Genomic DNA, 17,493 nt, shown 5'->3' on the forward strand with positions numbered 1-17,493 from the left:
ATGTGCTTTCTGAACACCTCGGAGAGTTTTTTTAATTATTTCATGGCGGAACTTTATTATTTTCATATTTGCCATAAATTAAGTTTAGTAGTCTGATAGTTAAAAATTTCTGGATTTTTCTATATCGGATCGTTCCTTTGTCGATTCCCTTTATTTATGAGAGTACCGTACGGAACTTCTGATAGCATGGTATTACCTTTTTTCAACACACTCGATTTGCTCTCTTTATCTTCTATGTATCCTATATTATGTAAAGAAGCTTGTTTTACATCTTTAATCGTTCAGCAGAAATAGCGCATAATTTACGTTTGAGCTGCATTAACTCGACGAAAGTTTTTATTTTACGTTTTATTACGTTTATTCATTTTTCTCATAAATTTCTATGTTTTTTATAAAGAAACTAATATAAATCTTTTATATGATTTACCTACTTTTAGTTAATCCTACTCACTATTTTAGAGAAGACAAAATTGCATCTTTCTAGTTAGATGCATTATTAAATATTACAAATAAAGGAAAGAATATTTATTTTATATAAAATGGATGTGGAATCCGAGCCCTGAGACTGGAGGCACTTGTTCCGCGGAGACACGGTGTATACGCCACTTCGGTTCAAATAGACGCTGCAATCCTTTTTGATGGTTCGCCAAAGGCTCCGGAAAAAACGGAGGCAACGCCGTCCGGCTGGGCATAGGCTCGGCTCGAAGCTCAGATCCCGTCCAAATATGACGAGTCAACCTCAAATTCGCTTGAGGTTGACTCGTCTCGGGTGTCTCTCGCACTCGTCTCGACATATTTACACGCAGCTTAAGAAAGCTGGCTCTTTAATATATCGTTTACTATGCTCTCTGGAACAGTATGCAGCCCGTCTGGCTGCCGGTAAACGTTGCGTTCCCTACTGCGCATTGAAAGAAGATCCTATTTTTTATTAGCCCTTTAAATTCTAGTATTGAATATAGATCGAACATGTCTCCATAGCGCAGTGCGTAGAAGTTACTTACTTATACTTTTTTTATTTTATAGGATACTTTTATAGTATACTTACTTTTAGATAACTTTTTTATTTTATTTTCGTTACTATTCTGATAGTAAAGTATTAAATATTTGTTTTTTTTTGAATCGCCAGAATTATTTAATACTTTACTATCAAAAATAACTCGGTTATTTTGAACTTTAAATGCCTCTTTGCTTAAATTTTGACTGGATCTTTTCTGGATTTTCTTTCATGTCAATTTAATCTACTACCTATGTTGCCATATTATCAAGAAATTATGTTTTTTAATTTAAAACTAAAGAAAATTCCAAAAAATTTTTTCACAAATTTCAAATGTGTGTTTCTGAGGCCGAAATATACTATCGGTTCAAATACTTGCATTTAATTCTGAGACACCCTGTATATCAAAAAATATGCGCATCAAGAACATAAAAACATTGTGAATACCTACGGATGTGGATTCGCCACGCTTATGGATTTCATGCCAATAAGACTATCAGTCTGTACACTGGCTAATCTAGAGTAAACTTACATGTAGATGAATAATTGTGGCTTGCTGGATGTTTTTGCTTAAATATTTTTCAACTAGAAAGGAATCCTATCTCTATAGAAGTAGAACAAGTACTACAGGTTTTAATCGAGAATGCATTGTAGTAGTTTTTGTAGCTTAATCACGCTTTGCATGTTCCTGCTTTGCTAGAAATGGTGAATAATGACGATATTTAACTTTCAATAATAAGTAATTTATTTTGCAGTATATCCCTTTATATTCATCCTGCTCTGGCCTGGCGTGCAAACCTGTCTGTTAGTTGCTGTGTAATAGAATATCAAGCTTGGTAAAAATTTTATCTTTTGTTTGTTATTCCCAAGATGGAACCATTTTCAGTTTACGAAGTTAAGAAGCTGACATATAGCAAACGAATTTTAAAAAGGCCTAAGCAAATAATTCAATGATATTCAAGACACATAAAACTCTCTAAAAGTATGTATATCCTGAGAAACTAACTAAGCAAATAATACAATCTTTCTAAATAATTTAAAGTCACATAAACGAGGGTAGAACAAACCATCCTTATTATCAAAAACTCTATTTGACAGAGTGGTACCAGTTGTAAAATCTCTAGGATATCTCAAAATAAACAACGCAGAAAAAGCACGTAGGCATGCTTTAACGAAATAAGTAAAATTAAATCATCCCTCGCTAGAGGTTTTAAATTGAAAATTAAAAGTATTAAATATATGTTTTAAAATCAGAATCCAAATGTTCACGAGATGAATGTCTGAAAATGATAGAAATAGGATTATCTTTCCGTTCCTAGAGTTAAATAGAAATAGACAAATGAATGAAGAAATAAAGATTTCATCATTTCTAGGCGGCGGTTGCAATCCTATGATTCGGCATCATTTGTATTAGTTAAGGTAGATTGCGAATGTTATTCAGCAAATGGGTAAAAAGAAGTAAGATTTACACGGAAGGGTTTGGAAATTGGCTAAATAATAAATAGGACATGCTGAAGCCCCCGGATAAGGACCAGAAACAAGGGTGAAAGCAAGTCTAGGGATCTGGGAAGGAACCTTCGGCCAATTGGGGCAGCAAAATATGCATTTGATGGGTATTCGAAGGTTCCTCAAAAAGGGCGCGCCGAAGATGTATTAACGCCTTTCCGAGATAGTACCAGCATCAGTATTTTCATCTCAAAATTAGTTCGGTACTGACTTTAAATTAGACGGTCGAATTTACTCGTGTAGATCTTATATATTATCCAGTGGCGAATTGTTTAGTGTTCTCTATCTAAAGATTTTCTCAAATAAATTTCTAAGTTAGAAATTCTAAGCTATTCATGCTTACAGTATTTTAATTGTTGTTTTGGATTTTCTTAATATTTTCTTTATTAATGATTTAAGACTTCTCGGTTTGTTCTAAAGGCTTTAGTAAATTTTAGATGTCATTACATAAGTGATTATTTTGGTATCACAATTGTTCTTTTTATTAAATTCTAATTAAATTCTAATTTAAATTTAATTGTTCAGTGGCGACTATATTAATTTTCTGCCAATGATAATTTAAGAGAGATTTGAAAGTGTATGCTAATTCAGATAATTTAAATTGGACTAATAAGAAGAATATTTTATTTTTTTTAACTTTATTATTCTGAGTTTAATTTCAATTTCTTAATTGTCATTAATTATTTTTATTCAATTTCTTTCTTTTTCATTAATTATAAATGTTTTGTTGTTAAATCTTTTTCTTTTATTTTTTTATTTATTATTTCTTATATTAAATATAGTTGTGAAAAATCGGCATTTTATTTCTTTATTTCACCTAATCACTAAAATATTAAGTTATTTAAAAGAACACTGTGATAACCGGTCGAGTGGTTCAATCCAAAGTATGAGTCCAAGACCGAAGAGGTAGATCTACAAGGGGATCAATGAAATCTTCGACAGGTTCTTGTTGTTGATGTATTGCTGATGGATGTTGACGTAATAAGGTAAGTGGCAATAGAGTTTATAGTTACTGAATTTAGAAAGAGCCCTTACCATAAAAGTGCGATGCCTTAATTTCGATCTTTAGCTGGTTATATTTTGTTTTTATATGTAAACGATAAACTATATTTACGCTCTGAAAAGACGGTGCTCTCATTAATCCAAGTTCTGCCTACCGCTCAATAAATTATTTTAATTATAATAATTATATAAAGGCCACACTACCATGATAACGGACAAAATCTTGAAAGTTTTGTCACAGCTGGACACGCCACAGTACATGTCTTTCCTCTTTGTGATTCCTGATCCTTCACTACCTTGACATAAAAGCCTAATTTAGAGGGCCCTAGAAGAGAATCATCCCACATGAAAGTGCAGTTATGAGCAGAAGTTTTCCTCAATGCGCGCAAAGTCTCTTCAATTCCAGGCGTCAGCGTCCGTGAGGACGTTCTCTGTTTAACTGAAGAATAAAGAAATCAGAAAGAAACAATAATCAAAGAATAATAGACTCTGAAGAAACAAGAAGAAGAAGAAGAAGAATATATAAAATTAAATTTTATGGTACTTTGCACAGAGTGTCCCATTTTCGTGTGTTTTACAGGGTTTTTCCTTTATGAGCAGATGTAAAAAGCGATTTTCAGATTACTGTGCTACTTTTTTATGAAACTAAAGATGCTACACATACAGTACGTCTGTCCGTTCTGCGGCTACGGGGTATCCGTGAGAGGGGAAACGATATTCTCTCGATGTTTTTCGTAAAAAGTTAGACGACGCATCCCATCAATAAAAATTCGACAAATTCGCAAGTAGCCAATAAAATGAGTGGGCGGAGCGATTTGCGGTGACGTACTCGTCAAATCGACGTATAAAATATATTGCTGTTTATTTAAATGTTTTTTGCCCGCATTCCTTTCATAGACACAGATCCAGCAGACGAACTTTAGATTTGTCCTCGCTCTCTCAGTTCTTGAAATACAGGACAATTTTAAAATTGTCGCATTTTTTCGACTACCCTCATATCTCGTATGTCGTATAAACCGATCTCGTCTTAACCGATTACCGAGTTCTAAAAAGTTTTCCACGTAGAATTCACTAGAGTAACTAGATTTTCGCTGGGGACTATAATTCTTTAAATATTGACAAATGTTTTAAAATATTTAAGCCTTTTTAATGACTTTTTAAAAAGTCTTTTTAAAATTCGAAATACAGCTTCATTCAGAATTCGTGGAATAAATTAGTGGTTTCAATTAGCGTAGTGTAATGAAGTTCATAAAATTTCTAGGACACCCTGTATATTGTGTTAATATTTGTTATCGTATATCGATATAGCATTAAATATGCCCCTCCCTACTTATAATTCAAATTTGGCGCCTTGCCTTGACGGGAAAAACGGAAAGGAAGTAGGAGGAGCCTAACGACTCGCTTCGAAGACGACGACGCGCCAAGAGTTTCGAGGCCGGTCGAGGTTGAAAAAAATGTGCAAAATAAATAGTTTTTATTGAAACTGTTGTGTCTCTCAATAAAATTAAAACCCACGAAAAGCATTTTTCGTATACATGGCGCCCAACAGCGTGGAGCCGAAGCTGGAGAATTGCTGCTAACAAAATGGAATCGTTCAAGGTTGTCTCCGAGACGCCCAAGCTTCCCGAGAACAAGAATGGCGGTGATTTTCTGGACTTTTCTGTTTTCGAAAAGCAGAGTTCCCACTCCCACAACCCTTTCAAAGAATCAACGGACAGCAGTGAACAACTAGAGCCAACCCGACCTGACAACCTTAAGGCAGCGATCATCATGGAACTGTTAAAACCTACGATCAGATCCAGGCCAACAACTATCCGACACAGTCATCGAGAAACCAGCACTAAGAAGTCTTCTTAAAATTGTAAATGGAGTAAGTACACAATCGCATCTTCCTAGAATAAAAAATTAAAATTCATAATAAAGTTATTTTCGCACTTTTAGATTCTGGAGCTAGCGTAAATCTTATACATCCAAATGTTTTACCTAATCTTAATTATAACAAAAGTAACCAAGATTTTATTTTAACTTGTTATGACATCCAAGTTCAGTCGTCAGGGCAAATTAATCTAAATTTTGATATAGACTTGCCCCTTCAGGCAATTTCCCCGATTATGACACCTCCAGTTCAGAAAATGGCTCTTCTGAAGATTCGGAACCTGAAACCCCTGCTGACGAGGACTCGCCACCAAGTTTCGATGCCGTCCCTGAACTTAGTTTAGCTCAATCCGATTCTCAGATAAACTCAGACGAGATATCTAGTTTCCCCTCCTTAGAGCCTAGGTTAGAGAGAAGAAATCGTCGGTTGGATTATCGACATTTTCCTAGAAATTATGCTGTTTTGGATAAAGCTCATAGTTCTATAAGGTCTTGTACCTCACCACCTTCTCCATCAAATTCGAATGTACCTAGAAATTATGCTGTTTTGGATAAAGCTCATAGTTCTATAAGGTCTTGTACCTCACCACCTTCTCCATCAAATTCGAATGTACCTAGAAATTATGCTGTTTTGGATAAAGCTCATAGTTCTATAAGGTCTTGTACCTCACCACCTTCTCCATCAAATTCGAATGTACCTAGAAATTATGCTGTTTTGGATAAAGCTCATAGTTCTATAAGGTCTTGTACCTCACCACTTTCTCCATCAAATTCGAATGTACCTAGAAATTATGCTGTTTTGGATAAAGCTCATAGTTCTATAAGGTCTTGTACCTCACCACCTTCTCCATCAAATTCGAATGTACCTAGAAATTATGCTGTTTTGGATAAAGCTCATAGTTCTATAAGGTCTTGTACCTCACCTCACTTCTCCATCAAATTCGAATGTACCTAGAAATTATGCTGTTTTGGATAAAGCTCATAGTTCTATAAGGTCTTGTACCTCACCACCTTCTCCATCAAATTCGAATGTACCTAGAAATTATGCTGTTTTGGATAAAGCTCATAGTTCTATAAGGTCTTGTACCTCACCACCTTCTCCATCAAATTCGAATGTAACCCAAACGTATCTTAACTCGTCTATTAGACGTCGTACCGTAAAGCCAAAGACTTGTACACTTAGTTGTTGCACTTGATAATGGTTATTACCGACTTTATTAAACTTACCTACCTTACTGCAGAATCTAAACGTATTTTACACAAATCTAACAAAAGGAAGATTTTATTTGTACTTATTTTCATTTTTAAGTTTTCCATTCATTTATTTATGTTTTAAGAATTATTTTGAATTTTGTACTCTGTACTATCATTATTTTTAGAAGATATAACTTAATATTTTCTGTTACTTTACTAGGGTTATTATGACTTATTTATTTTCATTTAGTTCATGTAAAATTTGTATTTTTGCATTGATTTATGTAAAATTTTGTATTATTGTTTTAACCGTCATGGCAACGCTTTTTTCAAAGTGGGGGGGTGTTATCGTATATCGATATAGCATTAAATATGCCCCTCCCTACTTATAATTCAAATTTGGCGCCTTGCCTTGACGGGAAAAACGGAAAGGAAGTAGGAGGAGCCTAACGACTCGCTTCGAAGACGACGACGCGCCAAGAGTTTCGAGGCCGGTCGAGGTTGAAAAAAATGTGCAAAATAAATAGTTTTTATTGAAACTGTTGTGTCTCTCAATAAAATTAAAACCCACGAAAAGCATTTTTCGTATACATATTATACTAGAATAATAGAGACTTCATTCTCTTTTAATAATGACAGTCAATGTATTTTATTGTTAACTCATTATTGTAATGAACTTCATTAGTGTTCCTATTGTTGAATTAAATAAGTTAAATATTTAATTGCCATTTTGTAAGAGAGTTTTGATCGGTTTTGGTCGCTATAGTTTAATGCGAAAAACCGAACCGTTTGCGCCGCTCGCCCTACTCTGCTAGTGCAGGTTGAGTGGAGGGGAACGTCAGTCGAGTACCTTGGCTGCAGCAGCTCCAGTTAGTTAGTTTGTGGTCGCACGCGAAACAGTGAGGTTCGAGTCCGGAGTGCCCTGCCAAGTGTCCTGCTGCCAGCCGCCTGTCGCCGCACTGTTTAAGATAAGCACCCACCACCAAAGTGATCGAGGGTAGGTCGTATTATTTTTATAGTTATTAAGCGTTTACTCGACTACCTGGACGTGTTATAGGGATAAGGGAGTTAGTTGACGGGATTGTTAGGATATTAAAAGCGCGGGAGAACAACCATTGCCGACCAGGCAAGGAGGGACTATGTTGTGCTATGAGCAGGTCGCCAGGAACGATGTCCTTTCCTTTTAAAGGTTGTCTGACATCTGCTCCGGTCTGACGTATCCTTCGGTTGATGAGACGAGAGTTCGTAGTTTTCTTCATTAATATTAAAATTGCCAGGATGGCAAAAAGGGACTACGCTGTGCTACGGGCAGGTCGCCAGGAACGATGTCCTTTTCTTTTAAAGGTTGTCTGATATCCGCTCCGGTTCAGTGTATCTCTCGGGGAAAGCTAATTACGGGCTAATAATTAATTCATCTTCTTAAGGGACAGTCGGGGTAGTTCAGTAAACGCACGGGTCGCGAATATTCATAGAGCTAGAACAAGATCTCGCCCACATCCCGAGGCTGGTTGTGTAGCTTCCGTATTTCTCTAGGTGTGTCGTCCGGACGGCATTCTGCATCAGTGACGCTGGACGGGATCTCGCCGAAATCCCGAGGTTGTCCTGACCGGGCGGTGTGTGTGCGGGCTGCGCTTATCCAAACGACGTACAACTCGCCGAGACGTCGCTAACGTCTACGTCACTCCGGGAATCGCGTTTGTGTATCCCTCGGGACGCTGTTAACTTCGCGATCGATCCAGGACTCGCGTTTGCGTATCCCTCGGGACGCTGTTAACTTCGCGATCGATCCAGGACTCGCGTTTGCGTATCCCACAGGACGCTGTTAACTTCGCGATCGATCCAGGGCTCGCGTTTGTGTATCCCACGGGACGCTGTTAACTTCGCGATAGATCTGGGACTCGTATTTGTATATTCCACGGGACGCTGTTAACTTCAACATCGATCCAGGACTCGCGTTTATGTATCACGGGACGCTTTTAACTCCGACGCCGATCCGAGGTCCGTGTTTCGCTGTCCAAACGGACGTCAGTAGAGGGAGATGGCCGATTCTGCATCAGGAGCAGGAGCAAGAAGCCGAAAGTGACGTCATCAGCTAGGAACAGTTAAAATAGGCTAATAAACAAGAATAAACAGGTTTGAACCGCTTTGAATCGCTTTAAAAACAGAAATAAAGCGGGTTTGAAAAAAATGAACAGGTCTGTTGTTTTAAGCTAAAAGGGCCGTTAAAAGCAGTTCAAAAGCTGTTAACTTTGTTGTTTAAACCTGTTTATTCTTGTTTATTAGCCGTTACTTTTACATGTTCTTAGCTGATTTATGTCACTTCCGGCCCTTGGTAACTCCTCCCTGCTCCTGAGGTCCGTGCCATGTCCTCTACTGGACGTCGTTCCGATAAATATTTAGCTGTGACCATCGGGACGCCTGTAACGACGTCGCCGCCGTTTAGAGAGTCGCGTCGTAGTAGAGTGTGTTGCTCCGGTATCTACGTGTATGTTCATTAGGACGCCGATCAGGAACTCGCGTCGTCTTATTTAATAGAACGTCATTTCGGGAACGCGTTTTGAATTCGCGTGATAGAATCAGTCAGGGACTTACGTATCGGGAATAATCGATCAAAACTCTAGAGATACGCGGTTGTTATTGTAACGGGTCTCTAAATATACATTTTATTTCACTATTGTTACGATTCGAGGACGTGAATCTTCCTTGATTACTTTGTACATAATTAATTAGTTAAATAAAAACCTAGTGTTACGTTATAGTTAATTGTGTGTTTTATTTTCTTTTCATCTCATCACTCCCTGGTATCTCCACTGTATAAAAGCTACCCGTATTGGCACTAGTGGTCTCTCAAACACTTTAAACGTTGGGGGGTGGCGCCCGAGGAACCGAACCAAGGCAACTCGGCGTCCGTGAGCTTTCGCAAAAACGGGGGATCTCACAGTAGAAATTTGTTCCTTTAATTTCAATGTAAGCATTCATAACGTCAAAATTAGTGGTAGACATTTTCAATTATTAGAAAAAGTTGTCAAACCTTTCACTTTTCCACTAATTATTACTTCAAAATTTGCGAGAAATGTCATTTTGGCTTTTGATTATCTTCCATTAAGAGAAATTGTGGTTAGAAATCAAAAGTTGATTGTTTTATAAGCTAAATATTAGGCTTTCTCTATGGATACAACTGACTGACGTAAGCTGTTGCCAGGATACTCTATTGATTTTAATTGTATTTTTTAAACACTGTGAATGATCGTAAACTAAAAAGTATAAAGTATAATTGAAACCACTAATTTATTTCACTAATTGCAAGGTTCTGAATGAAACTTCTTCTTCTTTTAGAAGGCGTATCGCCTGTTTAGTTCCGGTTCCCTCCTCGTCTAAGCAACTCTTGCGAGGTTGACTGCCAACGTTTAGGTGGTCGTCCAGTAGGCCTTCTGCCATGGGGTACGTTGTTGCGAATTATTATGGCCATTCTGTCGGGGCCCATTCTATTGACATGCTGGTTCCATTCTCTCCTTCTCTGCCTTATTCATCTCACAACGTCGTTTGTTTGGCACTTATCTCTTATGTCTACATTTCTCTGTCTGTCCCTCAATGTGTATCCAGTTATCATTCTTAAGGTCTTCATTTCAGTAGTTCGTAGGATTCTCTTTGTTACTAATGTTTCAGCTCTGGTTTCCGCACCATATGTCATCACTGGTCGTATGCAGGTTTTGTATATTCTTGACTTACATTCTGTACTCAAATGTTTGTTTTTCCATATGGGATATTTAAGATGTCCTGATATTGCGGCAGCTTTTTTGGCTTGTTTCCTTATTTCTTCTTCCAGGAATCCTGAGCTTGTAATTTTGCATCCGAGGTATTCGAATGACATTATCTGATCAATAGTTTTCTTTTTTATTACCAATTTGCACCGTAGAGGCTCCTTTGTAATGGTCATGCATTTGGTCTTATTTGTGGAAATTTGCATGTTAAGTTTTTCTGCCTCTCTGTTAAAAGCTTGTAGCATTCTTTGGAGGTCGTCCTCTGACTCTGCAATAAGTACTGCGTCATCGGCATAGCATAATATGTTTACTTTATACATTCCCATTCGATATGCTAATCCAGTATTCTTGACGGTTTTTATTACTTGATCCATGATTGTGTTGAATAACAGAGGGCTGAGGCTGTCGCCTTGGCGAATACTAGTTGTAGTTCGAAGATGCTGCGTTAAGGTAAAGTTTGTTCTTATTTGGGTTGTTGTGTTTGTGTTTAAGTCCTTGATAAGTTCTGTGAGTTCTTTCGAGACATTACTGCTTTCCAAGATGGTGATGATGTCTTTTAGTTGGACTCTATCAAAGGCCTTTGTTAAATCTATAAAACATAGATAGGCTGGAGAGTTATATTCTAAGGATTTTTCAACTAGTTGCCTGAGTATGAATAGTGCATCGGTAGTTGATCGGTTTCTTCGGAATCCTTGTTGTTCCTCGCTTATTGGCTCTATTGAGGAGATTTTGTCCGCAATGATCTTAGTCAGAAGTTTTAGCGAGGTGTTCAGTAGTTATTCCTCTATAGTTTGTTGGGTCTGTTTTATCTCCCTTTTTAAAAATGGGTATTGTTATACTTTGTTTCCATTCTTCTGGTATTTTCTTATGTTGTAATATAATGTTAAACAGTTTTGTGTATTCGTCTATGATAGCCGTGCCTGCGTTTTTTATTGGCTCGTTTGGTATTTTATCTTGATTAGGAGATTTTCTATTTTTAAGTTTCCTTATTGTCTCTTCTACTTGCTTGTAAGAGATTTGCGCATGATCTTCTGTATTATCTCTTTGGCTTGTCTCTTGTGCTTCCATTAGTTCATCTGTTTCTGCGTATAAGTCTGAAATATTTTTCCCACGTATCTTCTGCAATTGTTCTTAGTTGTATTGTTTCATTTGTTTCTCGTTTCAAACCCTCAACATCTTCCAAATACGTTTTTGTGCTCCGTACATATCCGCCTCCATTTCGCTACTAAATCGCTGCCAATATTCTTCTTTAATTTCTCGTACTCTATTATTAGTCCTGTTCCTTATTTCGGTATAGATATTTCGATTCTCCGGTGTTGGAGATTTCTTGTATTGTAAGTATTTTTCCTTCTTTTCCCTTGTAATGTTCTTGACCTCTAATGTAAACCAAGGTTTAATGTTCGGTCTTCTATTGTGTGATACAGTACGTGTTCCTAAAGCTTCTTTAGCACCTTTGCAGATGTTTTCTTTCAGTTTGTTCCAAGCTGTGTTAGGAGTATCAAACTGTACTATGGGGTTAAGAGCGACATGTGTTTGGCATTTGTTTGAATAAAGTTGTTTAGTGCTTTCGTGGTTGAGGGATTCTATATTGAATTTTTCAGTTTTTATCGATGGTCTTTTTTTGGATAGCGGCGCACCTATTCGTATCTTTCCTAGCACAAGTTTGTGATCTGTTCCAATGTTGGCTGAGGATAAGGCTCTTATATCTATTATTTGTTGAGGTAAGAAACTTCGATTGGTGATGATATAATCGATTATTGATTTATTGTTTCTATTGTCATAGAAGGTGTATTTGTGTTGTTCTTTATGGGAAAAATATTTGTTGTTTATTCTCAGTTCGTTCTGTCCACAGAATTCGGTCAAAATTTCGCCATTTCTATTAGTTATATTCTCGTTATATTTTTGTTTTATTCCATCCACTACCTCGTTTCCAATTCTTGCGTTTAAATCCCCCTAACAGAAGAATTATCTTTTCATGTCTTGGTATTTGTCTATCGCTGACTGTAGATTTTCGTAGAAGTCCATTGACATTTCTTCAGGTTTATTAATGTCGGGTGCGTACACTGATATAATGTGAATGGGTTGGTCAAACATAATCTTTACTCTCAGGATTCTGTCGCACACGTATTCTATGCTTTCTATATTCTGTTCATATTTATCATTTATAGCTACTCCAACGCCTGATGTTGCTCTTTGGTATTTTGGTACGCCTGAGTATATTAAAATGTAGTTATTTAGTTTTGTTGTTCCTTTACCTTTCTTTTTTGTTTCGGAAAGTGCACATATGTCTATTTTATGTTCGTTGAGTTCGGGAATTAGTTCTTTCGAATAAAGTGTTTTTATATTCCAGCATGCAATTCTTATTTTTGCTTCTTCATATAAAGTTTGTTCCTTGTCCTTTTTCGCGCGTGGGTCGTTATCTGTGAAATCAATGAATGAAGCTTAAAGACTTAAATCACAAATAATTTTGAAATGCTTTCTGTCGATCAACATCGTGTGACTAAATGAGGCTAAACCTCTCTTAAACCTCCCGAATAATCAGTGTGCTTTAGCCCCATGGTACAAAGAATATAAGGTATGATCGATAGCGGCTCCAATTTCGTTCAGTTCGCGCATACCACCTGTGACGTCACTAGGAAAATGAGGAATAAATAAAAAATAAAGAAAGTTGACAGGAGATCTGCATTTTTTGGGGTTATGGTTAAGAATTGTTTATTTTTAAGACTTTTTAGTTCGTTTAATGTTTAATTTAATAATTACTAAAACCAGCAGTTTCAAAAATATATATTTAAAAATAATAATTATCTATTAATATGGATTTGGACTTTGGACCATAATAGGTAAGAATACTAAATTTATTTCTATATTCGGTACCTATAAAATTGTTTATTAGGTTTTCAGTTTGCGATTCATGTTCATTGCCTCTGATTTCACATGAGGACAGAGCTGAGGATATATATGGAAAAGTAACCACAAGAGGAATTGTTACATCATTTAAAAAATGTTGGGAATTTTATTGTTTCCCATTGAAAAGTAGAAAATGCCAATGCAGATGAATGTATTGTAATTGTGATAGAAGCAATTCCAAGGGTGAAGTTTATTATAATTAGTGGAAGTAATTCCAAGGGTGAAGTTTATTATAATTAGTGACCTGTGCTTCTTTATATATATGTAGATGTTTCAGGTTTTGAGAATAAATCGGTTGAACGAAACCCAAAATTTAGAGGAAGTATTTGCATACCCAGAATATGCCCATCAAGGATTATATAGCTCAAATTTCCTTTAATGGTGAGCAATTATTCAATGCAAATTAACTTTTAAGTGACTGAAATATTAAATAGTTTACAATATGGTATATCATTAAAAAAATATATTACTTTTAGGTACAATTAGGGGCCCGATACATTTCAAAAAGTAGAATATTATTTTTATATTAAATGAGGTATTGTACCAACAATTAATTTATATTAATACCGGAGATTAAAAAATAACAGAATAAATAGTTCTTTTTTTATACTACAAAAATAAACTATAGAATACAACAGTACTTAAAAAATAAATAAAAAGTTATGTCCCGGCCGAGATTCGAACTCCGGTCTCTCGCTTCCTAGCCCGACTCCTTACGCACTGCTCCACAGTAACTTGCTTAGCGATAATTCAATGACGGTATATAAACAAAAAAACAGGTTTATAACAATATCTTGACGATTTGAACTGGCGCGCGGAGCGTGCTGACCAATAGCGCCTGTTATCACCTGTGACGTAGCGACCAACCTGCGTTAAAGCAACATGCTTTAGCCTAGTTAATTTGCATTGAGGCATCACATAAAAGTAGTTTTAGTCAAATACGTTTTCGACTAAAACTATTTTTCCTTATTTCTGTTTGCGTCCAGCCTAAGTTAGTTTTAAGTGACATATATAATCGAAAAGCATTCAGGCTGTTAAGTGCTCGCAAAATTTTCCACCTGTACCTTAATAATCAAACTTTTCACTGAGCCGCGATCTCAAGTAAGAAATTTTCCGGAAAAGTTAGGAAGTTTAATATTTAAATTTTGACGGTCGATTTTTACGTAGTTTGGAACGGAGTGAACTTTAATTTTGCCGGAAAAACTTTTCGTTTGTTTTGCTTTGCTTCACCGTAAAGCGTAAATTAATATTTGGCTTGGAGAGATACTTGATATTTTCTTAAGAATCGATCGATACCAGGATACCAGGCGTAAAGGAGTAACCAACTAATTATTTACGTAATTTTAAAAAATTATGAATAAAGGTTTATATTTTACAAAACAAATATATGAAACTATTAAAATAGCTCATTAAAAATAAGCAAATTTACATTTTTTTAGAGACTTCAAGACAGGGTGTCAAAAAAAAACAGTGATGCCAAAGTGAATGGCGATGATTTAAAATTCTGTAACAGCTCTGCAAAGGTAGTTTTCATTAGGGTAGAGAGTGCTTACTGGTGGTACTTATTTTATCCTTATAGATACAGCAATTTATTACAGAAAACCGACCAGAATTCCAATCTGCAGAAGAGGAAGACAACCTTGCGGGCACTTTAACGATCAGCGAAAGAGAAGTACATCTAAGTGTCAAAAAAATGAAAAATGGACGGTCACCAGGTCCTGGTAACATTGCAGTAGAAGTGTGGGACCGAGAAATTGCGCTGGCGCCTGGCAGAGCTGTTCAACCAGTGCTGTCTGCAAAATAAACTACCCCAAGAATGGAGAGTGGCTCATATAGTGTCTATCTTTAAAAAGGGAAATCGCAACGACCCCGGTTGTTATAGAGGCCTGAGCATTAACAGTTCAGCGAGCAGGCTTTTGGAAAAGTTCTGCAGGGTAAGCTCAGGGATAATATTGGTGACAAAATCTCGGAAGATCAAAACAGATTCACACCGGGGAAATATTGGTCAGATAACCTCTTTGTCCTGGCAGGTGATGGAAAAAAAGATAGCAGTAGATCAAGAAGTCGTCTAGAGTTTATTGATTTGGAGGGAGCATACGACTCTATTCCTCGCAACAAGATATGGGAAGCTTTGAATATTTTAGAAGTAGGTAGACCCCTGGTTAAGATAATAGAAGAGCTCTATAAAGAAAATAAAGCGTACGTTAAGATAGGACACAGGCTATCCAATCCAATAAATACCACAAAAGGGTTGCGACAAGGATGCAGCTTATCACCTCTAATCTTTAATGCTTACGTTGAAGTAGCCCTTAGGGAATGGAAGAGCAGATGCCAAGGCATGGGAATACCCATTGGGGAAGATACACTGTTTACTCTGAGCTTTGCAGACGATCAGGTCGTGATTGCGCAGGACTCTTTCGATCTGGAGTTCATAACTAAGAGGCTTTACTAAGAATATAACAAATGGGGACTTCAGGTTAGTCTAAAAAAGACAGAATACTTAGCTGTCAATTCCAACGCTTGCTTTGAAGTCTTCATAGATGATAATGTCCAGATTCAACAAGTAGGCAAATTTAAATACCTGGGTGCTACTCAATCTCATCAACAACGAGGGTTTGGGCAAAGAAGAAATACAAACCCGAATTCAGAAGAGCAAACAAGTTATTGGTTGTCTTAATAGCCTCTGGTGGGACCGAAATTTGTCTGCAACAATTAAAAAGAGACTTGGACGAACATTGGTGGAGTCAGTTCTTTGCTATGGTTCAGAGCTATGGACTTTGAGTGCAGATACGAAGCGCAAAATCCAAGTTGTTGAAATGGACAATCTTAGAAGGAGCGCAGGTATGTGTAGGATGAAAAAAAAAGACAAACATCGAGGTCAGGCGTATCATGAATGCATCGGAGGAGACAGTGCTAGATCGAATTGAAAAATCCAGCTTAAAGTGGTTTGGACATGTTCTACGTATGCCGGAGAACAGGTGGCCAAGAAAGTTTTTCAATGGACTCCCCAGGGTAGAAGAAAGAGAGGCAGACCTAGAAAATCCTGGAACGGAACGGTTAAGAAAGCAATGGCTTGTTTCATTTCTTTTGACTTATACTATATATTTTTAAAAGTCAGCTTAAAGCAGTTATTTGCTTATGATGTTTAGATGATTGCCTGAGAACTTTTTCAAGCCTTTTTGATGACGCACTAAATCGAGACGTGTGGCGTAGAGGTAGACAGGAAGGTCAGCAAACGTCGTGTGGTTAAAATATCAAATACATATACAAAATCCGTTTATATATATATATATATATATATATATATATATATATATATATATATATATATATAATATATATATATATATATATATATATATATATATATATATATATATATATATATATATATATATATATATATAGATACAGAAATTTCAACAAATTGAAATTAAAGCTAGAACTTTTTTTGCATAAAAAAGGTGCTATTCGTTTAGTTCAAACTGTGAACCGTTTCAAGATATCTTCGTTTAAAGGTCCGATTCATCGATTTTAGTATTAGCGAAATCAGGAGACTAATTTACTTAAAACTAGCGTGTCCCGCGACTTCGTTCGCGTCGAATTAATCATTTGTAACGGTGATGATAAAGCAAAGCAAGAATTTCCATTAACATACAAACTGGATAAAATTTTCTCACATTTATGTCAGCATGAGAAAAAACAATATGGCGATCTTAATATATAACTTGGTAATATTTGAGGGGTAGTTTCATCTCGTTGGAATTTAACTTTCGAAAAATCCGTTTGCCAAAAATAAGTTTTTTACGTCAAGCAGTTTAAGCAGAATCGTGATTAATCAATTACCCAACTTTTTGGAACACCCTGTATGATTTTTTAAAAATTTCAAAATATGTAAAAAACAAAATAAATTATGCGTCTCCAAGCGTTTTCCCGAAAGACTAACCGTTTTTTAAATAACAAATATTGTAATTTTTGTGGGGCGTTTTCACCCTCTTGGAATTTGAGATTCGAGAAACCCCCCCTTATCGAACCTCTACACACCACAGTCAATCCGTTTGCCAAAAATCAGCTTTAAACGTCAAGCAGTTTAAGCAGAATCTGATTACTCAGTGGTCATATTTTATGAAATACCCTGTATAAATTTTTTAAAAATCATAAAATACGTAAAACAACAAAATAAAATATACGTGTTTAAGAGTTTTTCCGAAAAACTCACCGGTTTTTAAATAAAAAAATATTCTAATATTTGAG

General features: G+C 36.2%; 1 protein-coding gene across 1 annotated transcript in view; it reads right to left on the reverse strand.

Moving 5' to 3' along the window:
* LOC115887330 (GTP-binding protein GEM-like) overlaps positions 1 to 17,493 on the reverse strand; it is a 47,388-nt gene that overhangs the window by 10,472 nt on the left and 19,423 nt on the right. The window lies entirely within an intron of this gene.

Source organism: Sitophilus oryzae, unplaced genomic scaffold (assembly GCF_002938485.1).
Source record: "Sitophilus oryzae breed Bouriz unplaced genomic scaffold, Soryzae_2.0 scaffold_115_pilon_pilon, whole genome shotgun sequence".
In the NCBI taxonomy this organism is placed as follows: domain Eukaryota; kingdom Metazoa; phylum Arthropoda; class Insecta; order Coleoptera; family Curculionidae; genus Sitophilus; species Sitophilus oryzae.